This window comes from Aedes aegypti, chromosome 1 (assembly GCF_002204515.2).
Source record: "Aedes aegypti strain LVP_AGWG chromosome 1, AaegL5.0 Primary Assembly, whole genome shotgun sequence".
Classification (NCBI taxonomy): domain Eukaryota; kingdom Metazoa; phylum Arthropoda; class Insecta; order Diptera; family Culicidae; genus Aedes; species Aedes aegypti.
Window position 1 is genome coordinate 191,133,624 of NC_035107.1, and position 19,352 is coordinate 191,152,975.

Here is a 19,352-nt window from a genome sequence, read left to right on the forward strand (position 1 = left end):
TGCAACTATGTTCATTAGGGTATCAACTAGTGAATTTGTCATTCTGGGCTCAATTGAACGTGATTTACGAGTATACGGAACAAAGCAGTGACATAGGATCAATTTTCAATATATTTAAAACGAACAAACTTCGAACTCAATGCGCCAGCTGGGGGAGCAAACAATCGAGTTAAAATTTTGGGAGAGCTTTTTGCTTACCCACATATCTAGGGGGTGCCCCGTTGAGATTTACAACTTTTTTGTTTAAGGTGAAGATGAATCGAAGCCACACCTCAAATTTTCAAGAGCACAAATCTGGAGAACCAACCATCCGTTTGAGCTAAAATCTTTATCGATTGGCCACTAGCTGGTGATGACCAATCGATTAAGTTTTCAGCCCAATCGGGTGTTCGGTTCTCCAGATTTGTGCTCTTGAAAATTTGAGGTTTGGCTTCGATTCATCTTCTCCTTAAGGGCCAGTCTAATATAACATTATTGAAATGCTTCATTGTCGGCTTAACGATCAACGCTCCGTCATCGTTATCATCGTCATCATCGAAACTTCAAAAGTAGTTTTTCTATTCAAAACTAAAAATTATTCGATGAAAATGTGTTCACTGTGTTTTGGTTGGGGAATAGAATACAGTGAACACATTTTCCTGTAAATTGTCTTGATTTTGAACTAAAAAACTGCTTTTGAAAATTCCGAAATCAATGACGGATCCTGCCCCTTAAAGACTATTTTGTAACATAGTAGAAGACGGGGCAAGATGAGCACCCCTTAATTTTGAGACTGAATTAATTTTATTAAAATAACGTCATAAATTATGAATTCAGATTCATCTAACTATTCTCCTTGATAAAAGTTATTAGAAGTGGTAAGAATTTCAAGTTAAGGGTAAATTATCATTGCTTGTAAGAATATTGAATTTTATTTGAACAAATGTCCAGAAAAAAATAAGATTTTTGTCCTCTAAAAATATTTTGACCAAATTTCAGAATCGTAGTCAACACTGCAAACGTTTTGGAGAGTATTTTAGTATACAAAAATCGTCAAAAATGTTCACAGTACTGTACTGCCGTGAATCGCAATTCAGTCCCATCCGTAAAAAGTAGGTGATGAGAAGATCGGTTGTAAAATTTTCAAACTTGTATTCCATAGAAATAATCAAAAAATTCCAGGAGATTGGAACATGTTCAAAATTTGCTTTTCACTCTGATATATTTCCGTGAAAAATATAAAGATGGCCAAAACATGATTCACTTTTGTGTTACATTACATACATACATACGATTTCTGCCCCGGTAGTGGGACTGTTATGCGGTTAAGTTTTCATTATGGGACAATTCGACTTGGTGTTTTTTTTTCTATTTTTCTGAGCAAATCATGCTATCTTACTGATTTAGCTGAAAGGTCATTTGAAGATACAGTAATACCTCGATATAACGTAACTCGATTTTTATTTTCATTACGTTATATCGAAGCAAAATATTTTTTTTCTGAATTTCGTTCATCATGTATTGTTTGGTGAGAAAATGGGTCTAACACTGATATTATTGAACTAGCAGGCATTTTCAGTTTATCTCACATATGTTTTTAACTTATTTTTTCGTATATATTTTTTATATTTTTCTTTTTGTTTTATTTTTTACTTTTACCTTTTATTGCAGTAATCCCTAATGAAATGTATTCAGGAAAAAACGTTTAAGGAATCCTTGAACACTCGGATAAACTATAAAAGAAATTCATAGATGAGATCTTTCAGAAATCTTTAAAAATGTTAATGTTGAGCAAACCATGAACATTTCTAGCAAGCAGTTATGGAATTTCAAGAATTTTGTTATGAGGAACTCGTGGTAAAACTCCTAAAGCAAATCTTTTTGTAATTTATGGACAGAATTTTAGAATAAATGTCCCAAGAATTCTTTAAAAAATGTTTTTTTTTAGAATTCATGAAGAAATCACTAGAAAACTATCAAAAACAAGAATTATCTTCGAGTAATTTTTCATGCAAAAGTTTCTGAACGAATACGTTGTGGAATTTTCGGTAGTATTTTAGGAGAAATTTCGGGGGGATCTCAGGAGGAGGATGCTCAGTTTTTGAAATCCCTGAATATATTTTTGTAATAAAAACTATGCATAGAAAAATTTCTAGACTTATCGTCTTCAAGAATTACTTGAAGAACCAAATGAAAAAGAATCTTTGGAATCTTTCGAAATTCGTGATGAAATCAGTGAAATTGAAATGAAATTCAATGAAAGATTTCATTTCACATAGAATCCTTGAAGAACCTAAAGTAGAATATAGAATGGTTTCTGCATAAATATTTGTAAAAATTTCTGCAGAAAATCATAATTGAATTGGTGGAGAAATGCCCAGAAAATTGTTCTTCAGGTTTTTGGACGAATACATATATGGTTTTTTAAATAATTTGTAGAGCATTATAACTGGATTGTTCTTTAAAAGGGCCGCTGGAAGAATTCATGAAAAAATGCTGAAATAATTTATAAATTTCTAGACACCGGAAAAATATAAGGTATCATATGTGGAATTGTTTGAGGAATTCATAGTTGAATCCACTTTGTATCCTGGAGAAATTACACATGAATATCAGGAGGGTTAACTTGTGGAAATTCTGGAATATCCTTGTCGGAATTATTTTAGGAATAGGTTTTAAGTTTTATACATGAATACCAGGAGAGTTTAAGATAAGCCCATGGAGCATTTATTAGCGGAATATCTGGAGGCATCCTCAGAATCCGTCGAAAAATTTCGATATCGATTTATGACTATATTCAGTGATAGGTGTTTGAATCTTAAAAAATGTTTATAGCAGTTCATAAACCATGTTTTTAATAAAAATTGTAAAAATAAATGGGGTCAAAAAAAAGTTACGTTATATCGAGGTAAAAATTACGTTATATCGAGTTACGTTATAAAGAGGTCACGTTATATCGAGGTATTACTGTATGTTGAAAACTGAACTCAAATCAATTTCGACGAATGCAGATGGGACTGAAGTCGGGGCAAAATGAACACCCCCTTATTGAAATTAGACAATTATTTCTAAATAATTCAAATACGTTTAGCAATGCTTGGACTATTTCCTTTAACTTCATTACTTCTGTTGGTTAGCTTGTATTCATAAAATTGAGCCGTTATTTATGTTTCTCGCCTTTTGCTTCCATTTCTAGTAAAATAAAATATTTGATGCATTTACAACTCCGATTTGAGAATGGATTCATGAATTTTATACTGAAACACAATCGACAGATACAAATTATACAATGCGTATCAATGAGAAACCATTGACAGCCAAAAATTATAATGTAAGAGAGCTGAAGCTTAACTGAAAAATATTTTTTTCGTTTAGTCATTTTTTAATGTTTGCAATGTAATTTTTGTTTATTTACTTTTGAACCCGTTATGTTTATATATGATAGTAAGTATGTTACATTGTTGTTTTAAATATAAAGAATTATTTTAACAAATACAAATAATGTCAAGCGACTTCATTAGAAGAAGATATCCATGCGAAAAATATTGAAAAAAAAAAAAACCGTTTTTGCCTTAGTGAGCAGTTATAGAGGCATGAGCGGCTACTGGAGCACTTATGGTATTGCATATTGAATTGAAGAAAAATTGAATTTACCAATGGTTGCCCTCTTTGCCTCTGGGTTTTAAAAATAAATAATTTGAGCATACGTTCTAAAAATTGATCGTCCAAAGGTTTAATTTTTTCATTTATTACATTTTTTTTATTACATTAGACTAACTTATTTTTTTTTTTCAAGTATTTCTTCCAGTATTAATCTTGAAATTTCTCGTTCTTCGTCGTATATCTCCAGAGGCTCTATTTAAAAAAATGTCATAGTATCATAATTCAGATAACTTATTGAGGAATATTCCACATACTTTTCAAAGATTCAAACCTCATCTAAAGATTTGGAAGAATTATTATCTTTTTTTTCTTGGCATTACGTCTTTACTGGGACAGAGCCTGCTTCTCAGCGTAGTGTTCTTATGAGCACTTTCACAGTTATTAACTGAGAGCTTTCTTTGCCAAAGTGGCCATTTTCGCATTCGTGTATTGTGTTACAGGTACGATGAAACTCTATGCCCAGGGAAGTCAAGGAAATTTCCATTATAAAAAGATCCTGGACCGACTGAGAATCGAACCCAAAAACCTTCAGCATGGCTTTGCTTTGCAGCCGCGGACTATAATCACACGGCTAAAAAAGGCCCCCATTATTATTATGAAGTCCCTAAAAAAGTTAGCCAAATTTTCTGAAGTAATAATGAATTATTACTTTCGGGAATTAAATTCCCAAAATTGGGGATTGTTCTAGAAATTTCTACCACGCAACATTACTGCAGATTTGAGAGCAACAATTAATCCCATGAAATTATCTAATTAATCATCTAAGAATTTTTAAAGGCATCTAAAAATCTCAGAAATGTTCCACGGGTTTCCGTAAAGATTCTTCGTGGAATTTTTCAAGGGATTCCTTTGCAATTTCTTCAACATTTTGTATACAATACTCTCTCTTCAGGAAGTAATACAGAAAATTCTTCCTGGGATTTCTCTCATAATTTATCTAAAAATTTATTAAGATAATCCATACAAATTTCAATATGAACAAACATTCTAAGCAATTCCTTAACCAGCAGCTTCATTTTTTACTGCAAAAAAAAAATCAAATCGTGATAACTTTTTTTTCTCGATATACGGCAAGTATTCATTCAGGAGTTTCTCCAATGATTTCCTCTGGAATTCTATCGAAATATTCTTTTGAAATTCCTCCATATATTCCTCGAAGAACACCACCAGGAATTGCTTCCCTCCCCTTGGTTATGCGACCTTGCCGCGATGGGAGGGCATAATCCATTAGCCCATATGATGGAAACCAAAGGCGTAACCTGTAGTGGTGGTATCACATTTTGGCATTTTTTTGCTTAAAGCCGCGTCATAATTCATATGGCATAGACGCAATAATATCTCGGATGTGATCCAACGGACATTCTGCGTCATTGATAGAATTGATGCCCATTTCAAATAATTAATCTATTCGAAGTGGACATTTATACTATTGGTGACGTTCAGTTTGCCTTTTGCTAGCCAGAATGATCCGTAGCCACTCTTACTATTAGCTAGCTAGATACATCGTTATCATATACGACGTAGGGAATACTTAGGAACTCTTAGGAAAATGACTAGTAGATTCACTGAGTAGAAATAAGTGGTGACAATCTTATTTAAATATGGTTTTTACATTGCCATAATAAGAAATACCTCTTTTGTAACAGCGGTATAAATAATCTAATTCCAGCTTCATTTTCGCAAAATTTACAAGTAGAAAGTAGGCGTTGTGAAGCATTGCATTTGCCACCGAAAAGTGAATCTTGTAGGAGTCTGTAATAGAAGCCTAAGGTAACTTTACTCTTCAATATTCACTATAAAAATGACTATGGAAAGTAAGACGCTGTGATCGATCATTAGGGTACACTTGCTAGTTTCGAAAAATTGTTGAACAGACAAGGAAAGCGACTTTTTTCTTTAAGGATATATGAACGTAATGATCAATAAATACTTTTAACAACAAAAAATGAAATTAACTAAAACTACTACTAAACAGCTTAATTTTGTTAAGACTTGACGACACTTGACATTTAAGACTCTATTCTTACGTAAAAGACAATAGTAATCAGAATAGCACTTGAATGACAAATTATTCAAAACCATTTCGACTAGACAGTATTAATAATGACACTACTACACTACTATTTCAAACAAATTCTGATGGAGCTGCTGATTTTCACAATGCTTCTTTTCTCAGAAGCAAGGGAATATGGGTATTTTTCAAAAACTACCACGTCACAATACTTATAAAAAACAGTTCATGTGGGCGCCATTGCCTAGTCCGTCTGAGTATTGGTCCTGGTAGAGGGGAAACTTGGCAAAAGCCAGACCGAGGGTTCAGCCTTGACAAGTTAAGCTGTCAGGCAGCTCCAACTGAATACCATACAAAAAAAAAAAAAAAAAAAAAAAAAAAAAAAAAACACCAACAGGAATTGCTTCATAAATTTCTTCAGGAAATACGCCAGACACTATTAGATAATTTGATTCGGTTTTCTTAAAGGAATTTAATAAGGAATTCCACCAGAGTGTTCTGTAGGAATTTTATCAGGCATTCCTCTAGGATTTTTTTGGGATTTTTTTTTCCAGGTATTCCTCCACGAATTTTTCCAGAGATTCCTTTGAACATTCCTGGAGGAATCCCTAATAAAATTTTGAAGAACCTCTACAGCAATTTCTGGAGGAGTCTAATAAAATTCTTGGAGATATTTCTGAGAGTTTTTGAAAACAATATATTCCTTGTAGAAAGATTGGACCTCATGTCAACAAGTGAAATTTCAGGAAGAATCTCAGGTAATCTGATAGAATGCGCGAAGGAACCCCAGGTGGAACTCCTGGAAGAATCGTTGGTGTAATTCCTTCAAGAATTCTTGTCATGGATTCAATGAGAATTATGAACAGACATTTATAAAATATTGCAAGGATTCCGTTCAACATTTTGTAAATAAGATAAAATAAAAGAAGCATGTATAAAGTTTTGTAAGCTACCCACTTACAAATATTTTGAAACCGTGCTCTGGCACTAATATATTGTAACTGGAAGGCTAAAAAATATCCTGTCGGCGAAAATTTTCCCATACATTTCTTTAATTTAGTATGCAAAATACTTCTTAAAGTTGAAGAGATCCTATTTAGTACGACAGAATATTTTAAAATTTTCAGGATGTCAATGTTTTGTCGGGTTACTCATCCTCGAAGAAAAATATCAGAAGTACATCCAGCTTTGATGATAATCGAAATTATGACACCGTGTCAGGATTTTAGAAAATACGACCTGGATTCTATGGAATTCTCAGTGAACATCTTGTAAATGTTTTCATCGATTTCAAGTTTTCTAAGATTTTGGGAGAAATCTTTTTGATTTTTGTAAAAATCTGGGCGGAACTACGTACATCTCTCCTAGAGGTCTTTAAAATTCATGCCCAGGGCTTTGGGAGAGTATTAGCCAGAGTATTAGCCAGCCAGAGTATCTTTCAGTGAAATTGTGTTTAAAAATTAAGCCATGATTTGGTAGTAACTTAAAAGCAGGACCAATAGACATTTGATTGTGTCTATCAATACCAAGTTAAAATTATGTGCAGAACAATTCTAACAGTTTTTTTGTCGGTAGCTTTAGGGGTAGTACTGGGACTAGCCCTAAGCTTCCGCGCAACATTTGCTTTTATAAGCCTCTATTACGTTCATCACACAGACGGCCCTAAACAATGTCGCTCGATTGGTCACTGTGTACCCTAATATCAATCAGCCCTTGCCGTAGTTTCCGGACTACTATAAAACTATGATAAGACCTGAAATACTACTAGAGTGGTTAAAGTGAAGAACGGAATAATTTCATTAAAGTGTCCCCATCCCCATTTCATTTTGTCATTCACTGTCAAATAATTGCCACACATTTGCTGTGGACACTTTTGTTTTTGACACTATCACTTCCATAACCGATTTTCAATTCATGAACTTTCGTTATCACTTTCCACTATCACAGCTACAAGTATCACCAATATTACGCCACTTTCATACCAATTTGTTTTATTACCAATAATTGAAGGATATTCAATTTTATTTTAATTTTTTGTTTTGTTTTTACTATTTAATTAAACTACGAATTATCACAACGACCGTAACAAAAAATCACTTCGATCACTTCTATTATTCACTCGCTGTTATTATGAACACTTTCATTGTAAAGGTGTAAAGAACTAGGCAATAGTGTTTTTGTTTAAAGAAATAAGTGCAAAATGCATGCATGATCACCTCACAATCATTAATTTTATAACGACGATATTATTTTATGGTGCATTTTCACTTTGGCACCGTCAATCCCCATGATCCAGGGAAGTTAAAATTATGTGCAGAATAATTCTAACAGTTATCATACTTTTAAAAATAAGGCTGCTAAATGTTCATGAATTATTGAAAACTTTCAATTTGGATTTTGAATGATTTAGGAGAATTGGAAAAATAGCCTACTAAACTAAAATATGAAATGAACTGTATTGAAAGTGTCAATATATAATCTTGATATGCTCTAAATATAAGTTAGCAGATTAGTCAATGGGCCAGACATGCGAAAATTCTTTAAATTCATCGCGATCCGCACAAAATGGAGCTGTGGACGTGATGTGTAAACGAATCACCGAATAACTGTGGATCAGATTTTTATGGAAGACTAAAAATATTGTTCGGAATACTACACAAAAACAATTTTGAAAATGCGTATTTGAAAAATTTTCTTTCTATTTCATGATATACCTAACAACTAAAGTGAAAATAATGATGATATACCTAAAAAATGATTCCTGGATTTATAATTTATAATGTTTCCATTTCTTGGTTTCCATTTCTAATTAATTTCCAGTTTGAGCTGTTTGTGGTCAAAATGATGCTAGCTTTCGGAAACTTCTATTTGCAGGGGCACGTCGTGACCCTCACGACGGCCAGGAGGTTGGTAACATGGTAATGAATAATACCACTGGCATGACGTTGATGCGCATCAGCATCAAAAGCTTTTCTGTTGGACATACCTACTATCCCATCGATCCAGATTGATTGCCGCATTCTTGTTGAAGAACTTGAAGCATTCCATTCCGGTTCAGGTTATAGGACCACCTTTGATTCCAATTCCAAGCCTGGCCAAGGACTATAATTATTCGATCTACTTCAAAAATAAGCGCTTCCGAACAAGACATGAAGTCCATTTCATTATGCTTGCGAATAAGTCCTGATGTGATGTCAATTTGATGAGCGACCAAGATTCCGCTGAATCCTCAGGTTACTTGAAGAACTTCGAAGAGTTCTCCAGTTGGAGAAAACATGGTATCGTATATTGGTATGTCACAAATGGCTCGGTACCTGTGTCCGGTTTTGGTTGATGCGTAGAATGGTACATCTGATAGTGCAGGAATTGACGGATTCCTCTGGGGGTTAGACTTGTCCGATCGTTTCTTTTCTGTGGATAGATTCTATTATCAGAAATAGCGGTTGTATGTTGTTAAAACTTGTACGTTCGACGGCATGAAATTTGTTTAGGCTACTAACCTTGCAGCGAAATATTTTCCTGTTTTCCTGCCTTCAAAATCCAAACTGTTATGAACTTTTTATTTTGTTCCCCAACGGAGCTTGTTTACGAAGGTCTTGCATCAAAACAAAGAAGGTAGAAAACATCATTCCTTATACGTAGGCATTCTCACACGCACACATTCATGCATTTTTGCGTGATGTCAAAAGTGGCTGCATGCTTTAACGTTAATACCGACTTTGGTGCTTACCAAACGGGGTACTAAATTTAATCCTGGATTTTAGAAAATCCAGATTAAATCTCGTACTAACTTCGATGGAGCTTACCACCATCAGTGTTATCTGTTTAGATGTTATCTTAATAAATGAATGCGTGTCCAACGCTTTTCTAGGCATTTTTTCGAGAACTTTCCTCTTTTTGGTAAACATTGCCGCATTATCGAACAGCATCGATAAAAAAATCGATTATGTTTTAAATAACTGAATAATAACGAGTTGCAAAGGTTGCAACAATGTTGCCCTTGTGCTTGTGATGACGATTTTTTTCTTATATTATATGTCTATCCGCAACAGTTAGGACAAACAATTGTTAGTCCTTTCTTTTTTGTTATTTATTTTGCGTCTGTTTCAATGACAATTGGATTCACTTGTCTCAAATGTTCTTAAATCCAGTGATAATATTTCTGACAATACTGTTCTGTATGTTCTGTAATACTAATAATCATTATTTTGCACTCATACATTTAAAGCATTAAACATTATAAAGCTTGTGTGCTTATCATTTGCATGTTTTCATTGTAGAATCGTAGATCATATCGAGAATCTAACCCATATACCTTCGTCAAGATGAATACATATAAATATTATATTTAGTCGATTTACAGGATAATAAAAGCCTATGCCTAAATATGATCCAATTTATTAAATTCCAAAAATATATTGACCAATTTTATTGAGTACACATCCAATCAGCATTTCCAGCTGCGTAAAAACGCACTCCCTATGTCTGGATTACAGCGGATCCGACATTGACAGTTATTCCTATCCGTCTGGTTTTTCATCGCCTCCGAATGCGGACCACCGAAAAGTACTTTCCGAATTTATTGACTTCCCGACCACCACCTTCATCACAGCTGCCGAATGACGGTAAAAAAAAAGTGGCCCAACCACCCGCAAATTCTGTATGCGCAAATGTGTAGCCGCATATCCAACTAGGTAGCACCATATCAGGGGCCTTCCTTCGCTTGGTAGTAACGTCCGCAGCTACAAAGCTAAGGGATACTGAACGTGCCTGGGTTGGACTTCCGTTTGTTCCAGGATATTTTCGTTATGGAAACTGCCTTAAGGCTAAGTAGCCCGTCATTCCTTTTGGCATCAATGATGACTTTTCAGCTTGCAATTCAAAGTGATAAAACTCAGTCTCGATGGTTTATATCGACTTGAAAATATATCACTGTACGCGCTAACATGCGTAAAGTATGCTGATAGTTTTTCAGCTGTGTCAGTGCGAAACCAACTGACTTTCTTTGATTCGAAATCGTGAGAGGAATTAGCACCAATCATCAACGACGCGTACAAATTTCAATGACGGCCTACTTCGCCTTAAAAGAGAAAATCTGCCACATGATACAAAAATGCAAAAATGACAACTTTGGTAAAGATAGCTTTCAGTTAATAACTGTGGATGAGCTCTCAGAATACCAAGCTGAGAAGCAGGATCTGTCCCAGTGAGACGTAATGCCAAGGAGAAAAAGAAGCACCAGATCAATGATACCGAGCCAATCCTCCCCCAAAACGACTGGCGAAGCAGCGGCACCATTGGATGGCGATAACGGAATCCCGCACAGCCGACTGACATGTAAATTGAGCTCATCCCCAAAATAAAAAATATATTTCGGGGAGATAAAAACTCCCCGAAACGCATGAACGCACGCATCCAGGCACCAAACCCCCGAACAACTGTCGACGTCCAACTTTGCCGACTGGAACGGAAGTAGCTGGCTCGTGAAAAGTAAATTGAAAAATTCAGACATAAATAAATAAATCTTTTGCCCTTGGCAAACCATCCGAGCCCCCACCCCAAGGGTCCCTCGTTCAAGACCTTCGCTTTCGATTTTCTTCATTCTTCATTCCCGGATAAAAGACGACGGAAGAAGAAGGGAGCTTTTAAATTGCTGCGGAAAATACGGCCCAAACGACTGCTCGGGAAAATTGAAAACGATTCATTGCCGATATGCCAAAGAACACATCGATTCCAGTGTGTCGGGGTGCACAGTGATTTATTTCATCGATTTCACGATCAAAATAGAATAACTTCAAAACTATTGGTTCTAGATGTTTGGTGTCTTCGATGAAGTTTCTTGATATTAAAAGGCGCTTCTTTTGGTATTAGGGGTAAGATGATCAAATCACCCACATGTGAGATAAAAAAAATATTTTTTCGAAAAATTAAGTTAGAGATTTCAAGTCTTCGGCAAAGTTGTAGAGTATGTAATTACAAACAACTTTGCCGAAGACGCAAAATTTCTATATATTCGCGGTAATGAGATATGGAGCATTATGTCTTCGACACCCCTTAAAACTTGTTTTTTGTACATACCTTTTCAATAGAATTTTTCACATTTTTCGAATCTTCTACAAAGTTGTTTGGATCGATAAAATACACATTTTTGCTGAACACGAAAACCTTGTATCTCTTATCGTTAAAAAGTTATAAACAAATTTATGTTAAATTTTTGTCCACTTTCACCTTAAAAATCTCCATTCTACGCAAAATGACGCAGCTAGTTTCATGGCACCTTCAAGTTCTAACTTTCTAATTTTGCATACAGGTAATAACTTTTGGAAACAAAAGGTTTTTTTCAGTGGTTTTCACAGATGATATATCGTTAATTTAAAATTTTAAGTTTTAAACCCTCCCTGTTAACTACAATTTTCTTGTTAAGGTACATCGGAGCAAGTAAGAATACTGGACAATTAAGACCTTGAGACACAACTTCAGTGAAATCAAATTGTCAGGTATATTTTACAAGCTTTATAAAGCTATGATGATATATTTAATACAAACATTCTTTGGTTTCAATACAATGTATAACATGTACCAGTTCTCACTGTTGTACCATTTTCATAACGCAAGGAAAATTGAAGCATTATGCGTTTATTTGCAATACCACTTTAATTATTTTTTTAGTGACACCTTTAGCCCTAGTTAACGAGTTGTGTAAGTTTCCGGGTCAGAAATTTGGCTGTGTATAGTTATTAATTTAGTTTTAGATTCTCGAAAGTGAATTCTACTACCAAGATTCAAGAAGTGGTATTAGGAAATTTTGAATGAAATGTTTGCAGGGCCTTTCTTAGTCTATGTTAAATCCACAGCTGCAAAGCGAAGTCATACTTAGGTGTCTGGGTTCGATTTCCCGTCGATCCATGATATTTTTGTTTTAGAAATAGAGTATCACCGTTCCTGTCACATGTAGGGATTAATCGATTCAAGTAAATGCGAATAAATACTCGATACTTTTAATTCAAAAAGGTATTGAATGAAATTACTTGAATCAAATGATAGTTCCTCATGTACGTTTTTTGCAAAGGGTGGTGCAGCCTTTGAAAACTCATGTTTTATTCACGAAAGTTTATCAAGAATTTTGACTCAAAAGTATTTTTATTTTATGAATAAATCATCAATGCGATTCATTAAAAATATCTATCGTAATCGTTTTAGTTCTACGTTTCCTTCATAATAAAAACTACTCAAATGATTCGAGTAGGTATCGATACATTCCTTAGGTAAACTAATAACATTGTTGATTACTTCAGGTAAATAGCAGAATTTGCGGTGGAAGCTAACCATTCAATAATATGAAAGCACAAAAATAGTTTGACCTATCGAAAGGCCGGCTCCAAAGGCACGTTTCCCACTAATTGGTATAATTGTGCCGTTGAGGAAATTGTGCTTATTCTGTAAATCGGATGAGATCAGACGAATTGAATGAGGTGACAAAGTTCGGCTTGCACCCATTTGAGATCAGCTCCTCTACCTATTAGATATTTTGTAGGTATCGATACTTTTCTATGACACTTTTTTCATATAAAAGTATCGATGCCTTGAAGATATTATATTATCCCTAATACAAAAGCATAAAAAATAATAACTTTAGCATAGAAAGCTCTTAGTTAAGAAATGTGGCAAGTGCTCTAAGAACAAGCTGAGAAATAGGCTTTGTAACAGTTTGTAAGGAAGTGATTCCAAAAAGAAGAACAATAAACTAAATTCCAAGAAAGTGTTTATATTGCCCCATTACCTTTTCACTAGTCTTGTTTTCGAACCAATTATCGATCTTGTTTTCCTGACATTTCATATCTAGCATTTACTAAGGCATAATTTTAATGATCGATTTCTTTCCTTCGATTTTCTGTTCGGATTAATACACTTCAGTTCAATCGATTTTCGTAAAATTTTACAATGCAGTCTGATGAAGGACGATGAACTTTCCACCTAAAAATAATGCGCTCTCGGGCTAGGCATTGATGATGATGATGATGATGATGATGATGATGATGATGATGGTCCCACCACATACCCCTACAAAGGTTTGAGCGAGACGATATATCTTTAAGATAATTAATTATGATCAATGTTAACCAGATTTGCAAACAATAAACGGTCTGATTATTTCAACAGATATAAACAACATTACAAGTTCCCATACTATACAGCAAAAAAAAATGGTAAAAAATCTGTTGGTCTCAACCACACTTTTCATAAGTTTTAATAGTGATCAAGAAAGTTCAACAAAATCCAAAACATTGCCAGAAATGATAACCCCGCCGATGATGTCAAACCTATCGGAAACATTTGAATTTTCAAGAAATTTCCGACATTCAACCAGAAAACTTACTACTAATGCATGGCATCCACCAACAGCCTAAATTGTCAATTCAAATGATAAGTAATCAAACAGTCGTTTATACCTGTGTACCGCGCGCGGGACTCAAACCTCCGTAGACTACACATAAAAAGGAATAAACTATAACTACGTCAATATATAAAAAATCCATCATCATCATCGAGGCGAACATCGTAGTTTATTAGTGCCCCAATAATTATTAAACATATTTTACAATATAGTCAATACAAAATATCCGTTAGTCAAAACTTCGTCAAGATACAGTATTAGTCAAGTACAAAAAAGTTAACATGTAGCTGTTCAGAAGGCAGCTTTGACGTGTGAAATACAAAGTCTCTTAAACTGTGATAGAGTTGCAGCATGTTTGATGTGTATAGGCATCGAATTGAAAACATTTATTCCTTTAAAAAACAAAGAGTTTTGTGAAGCACCGTACAAAAACTGTGGTGTTCTTAATTCAGTCGCGTTTCTAGTATTATATCTATGAATGTCACTTCCTCTTTCAATTCGATCACACAAATATCGAGGCAATAAACCGTTAATTACTTTAAAAATGAACACCATCGTCAAGAATACAATTCTTTGCTTCACCGATAACCACTGAAGAGCATCTAATAAGAAAGACGAGGAAGTGAATCTGTTGCATCTCAAAATCAAACGCATTATTTTATTTTGCAAACGCTGCATTCTCGATATTTGTGTTTCATTTGCTAAAAACAAAATGGAAGCGCAAAACTCCAGATGTGGAGAGATGATTGATTTGTACAAATGTATTTTACTAGCAATCGTTAAATCGTTTTTTAATCGGCAGAGAATTCCATACTTCTTGGCTATTTTCTTGATAACATTGTCGATGTGAGCGTCGAACTTTAATCTGTCATCAATAATCACGCCAAGATATTTAATTTCGCGCACGCGATCAATTGTCTCATCATCAATTTGTATTGAGACGTCTATATTTGTTCGATTCCGCGATATCAACATAAATTTAGTTTTACTTATATTCAATTTCAACTGTTTGTACTTCAACCATCTACTCAGAGAACGTAAATCTGCATTCATATGTGCAACAGCATCATCAAGATTTTTAGCCGCAATGAATATCACGGTATCATCTGCAAAAAGATTAATGTCACAAAAACGTAAAACTCGTCGCATGTCATTTATATACATAATGAATAAAACGGGCCCTAATACACTCCCCTGTGGTACGCCAAGGCTGTTCACCACGGGGCTCGAAACAGAATCATTGAAAGCAGTCCGTTGGGTTCTATCAGTTAAATAGCTTTCAAACCATCTATATGCAGAACCCGAAAATCCAAAGCGCTTGATTGTTCTTAACAACAAGGGCCGAGAAATCGTTTCAAAAGCGCGTTTGAGATCCAAAAAAACAGCAACAATCGTATCTTTACGCTCTATGTTTTCTTTCCACTTTGCCAACACCAGGTTCAATGCGGTTTCACAGGAATGACCTTCCCGATATCCCGATTGCTCTGGTATTAGCAAATTATTACTATTTAAATATGCTAACAGCTGGCCTTTTACAACAAGTTCTAAAATTTTCTCTAATGTGTGCAACATGTTGATGGGACGAAACTCTTCGGCTTTAATCGTCCCAGCAACTTTTTGAATAGGAATCACAAGTGATTCCTTCCAAACTTGTGGCACGTGCCCAGTTTGTAACGATTCATTAATCAGGTCCAGCAGATTGTGTCCGATGACATCAAAGCAATCTTGTATTACTCTCGCATTAACGTTATCTACGCCAGCCGTTTTTCCCATAGAAAAGCAAATATTTCGTAGGTCTTCCAACGTTATTGGGTGAAAACATTCAAATGTGCAATTATTGTTAATCGGCTGTTTTATTTCGTCAGGTTCATCTACTAACTCAATGGATTGGTTAATTGATGAAACACTGTCCACAAAATACTCATTAAATTTACATGCTATTACTTGTTCTGATTCTTCTAATGTGCCATTGAAAGTTATGGACCGCGGTTTACAATTACTAGGTTTTAACAAGGATTTCAAAATTTTCCATAACTCTTTGCTGTTGTTTTGATGCTGATCAATTTTCCTCTGAATATACTCGCAACGAGTTTGTTTAACCATTTGCGAGTATTTATTACGCGCGACCTTGTACCTATTCCAATTTGTATTATTATTATTTCTACGCCATTTTTTGTACAGTTTGTCCCTATTGCGTTTACAACGCAACAAATCCAAATTGTACCAGCTGTTCGAATTTTTCAACGAAACATATTTATGTTCGACTAATTTATTGGTACAGGTTTTTAAAACATCAGTTAGAACAGCTGACTTTTGATCTAACGAACCGTCGTTTGTATGAAAATCAACACTTCTTTCGACAAGACTTGAAACAGCATGTTTTGAAAACTTTTTCCAACACTTTAATTTTACAAAGTCACTTTTATATCTACTATTGTCATCAATATTAATAACTAATGTTTCATGGTCAGTTACTTTTAAATCAGAATTTTTAATAACACTAACAGAATCCAAATTAGAATAAACGTGATCAATTAAAGTTTGACTATGTCTGGAAATACGTGTATAAACATTTACCTTTTGTTTTAAATTAAAAAAGTCAGCTAATCGTTTCAAATGATTCGAATTCGAATTGTCACACCAATTAATATTAAAGTCACCAGCAAGAACATTTAATTTACTACAATCTACAAACATCTCAAGCCAGTTTTCCAAAATTTCAATAAAACGCTGGTCACTTGAACTGGGAGAGTGATACAATACACCGTAATTACCCATCTTCATGCCACGATCAACTGCGATGCCCAAGAACCAATTACCTTCACAAACCTCGTTCAATTGAAGCCTGTACTGAACTGATTCTTTGACATAAATAGCAACTCCGCCAGTGTGTCTCGAATGTGATAAACATGCAGCCACATTATAACCCGGAATACTATATTGATCAAATGCATCTATGTCAACAATATGCGTTTCTGATAAAAATACTAGATGTGGACGTTTTTCTTCTACAATCTGACGTAATTCAACGTAGTTTGTAGATAAACCGGCTATATTTAAATACAAGATATCGAACTGATTCACATTACTACTGGAACTTGGTTGCTATTCATTGAAATGTAGGCTGCTCTTTTTCCTTTGATACAAATTCTTAAAGACTTCACATTCATAACTGAATGCTCCGTGGTTGACGTCCAAGTTCATTTTACGTTCTTTATTCATTTTTATACAATTGATACATTTCAAAACAGTTGACGTACATTCGGATGTCTTGTGACTTCCACTGCACCTACAGCATGCATCGCAATTTTTACAATTCATGCTCATGTGCCCGAATTCTCCACATTTGAAACATCTCAAAACACTAATCTCTGGAACAACACGACACCGATCAAATTTAACATACACTTGTTGCGCCGTTAACAAACAACTATGCGTCTCTTTGTCAACTTCAATAACAACATTGTACTTTTTGTACTTGAAATGTGGATTTTCATACATCCTTATTACTTTGACTTCATTTATCGCGATGTCTTCATTCTGATCTTTTAAAATCCGAATGAATTCATCGGAGGAAAACTGATCGCTCATGCCCTTCACTAAAAGTCTTGGCACCGATGAGGGAACAACAGCGTTGTAGTTTTCACCCAAATCGCTTTGAATGCCATCTTTCACAACATTAACATTGTATCCTGTTGCACACTCAGCAATAATAGAGCCATCTTTCCCGTGTCTCAAGTTACTTATTTTGTGTTTTTTCGGATCCAATTTGTTGATCAAAATTTTGCGAGTATCTTCGCTACTCTGGTTGGACTCTTTTGGCTTGATCACAATGACCGGACGAGCCTTACGAGTCACTTGCATTACATCATTCGCAGTGTTTTTCTTTTTTGTACTCTTATTTCTAATTTTAATCCCAGCGTTACTCTTGACAACATCCGCGAAACTAATACTTTCAACAAAAACATCATCCGACATACCGCAAACGTCTTCCTGAACCTTACGTTTCTTGCCTCTGGGAAGCAGGCTCGGCTCCGATGCCGTACTTGATGTACCGTGCTTATCATTCATTGCAACTAAATTCTTATTCGAGTTAAATTCAAAAAATGAACATTTCATACTTTCCAACTCTTTGCTCACAGATTTTGACATATCAAAAATTGCTTTATCCATGGTACTATTTAGACTTCTCACCAATTCATCCATCCCGGTTTTTAACGCGTCGTTTATCTGAGCAGCAATTTGCTCCCGAACGCCACTGAACGAATCCGAAATAGAAGAAATCTTCTTCATCTCTTCTTCGAGCATTCGTACGGTCGGGAGCGTTAAATTCTGCTCGCCACAACACTGGCTTGATAAACAATCACTACATTTAAATAGCAGATTTTCGTTCTCACTGACAAGCTTAGCAACAGCTTTCGTCAGTGGTGTGCACTTGTAATGATACACATTCAAACAACCTGTACATGTGGTCGGTATTTCAGAAATTAATACCGGGGCCCCACATTGCTTGCACTCAGTCATTTTGCTTAGCACCTATACACTTCCACCAAACGAAGCATGCATGCAACACTTAACACAGATGAAACAATACAGTGTACAAAAAAGTTACCAGCCTCCAGCAGCTGCTGGGGCAAAATTAAATGCAAAATTAAACGAGGACAAGCGTTAGAGACAATTTGCCTCCTACTTATCCTGTTTCAAAATACAATGTTGCTCGCGATAGAAATCGTTGTTCCGCGGCAAGTCCAGTATTTCACACGTAATTTAATTTATTTATCACTACACTGCAGAAACAAACTACACTGTTCACCATTACCATCAAGAATGCATTGGAAATATATAGAAAGCGTTGTGTTTGGTTGGGCATCTAATTCTTCCGAAAGAGGTGCACTTTGCGAAAATGGACCACGTGATTATTGAGCTGAAATCGAATTCAGGTTAACTTCTGCTTCCATGAGTCCTCTAGTGGCGTAGGGGTAACGCGCCCTAACTAGAGATCAGGGAGTCGTGAGTTCGATTCTCACCGAGAAGACGTGTAACTTTTTTGCAAAACTTCACATCAAATTGTTCATTTAATCCAATTGCAAAGTATATGTAATGTTTAATTAAAAACAAGTAAAAACATTTTCTTAATTTTGTATACTAAATTCATACTTAAAGTTGTGACCTTTTTTTAAAAAACTTACTGAAAAAAACATGGCTGATTTCCTCAGCATTGGATTGATCAAAATTTCAAATCAATGTGTCATTAGATTCGTAATCTTATATTCTTTGAAAGGCGCTTACGAAAATTTGGTGGAA

At 34.9% G+C, this 19,352-nt stretch overlaps 1 protein-coding gene and 1 long non-coding RNA gene across 2 annotated transcripts in view; one reads left to right on the forward strand and one right to left on the reverse strand.

Moving 5' to 3' along the window:
* The window catches only part of LOC5577501, an 833,563-nt gene that overhangs the window by 615,364 nt on the left and 198,847 nt on the right, over nt 1–19,352 (forward strand). The window lies entirely within an intron of this gene.
* Nucleotides 8,329–9,436, reverse strand: LOC110679852. Its single transcript, XR_002502754.1, has 2 exons — nt 9,154–9,436; nt 8,329–9,077 (listed from the first exon to the last, which is right to left on the reverse strand). It is a non-coding gene; the product is annotated as an uncharacterized LOC110679852 (long non-coding RNA).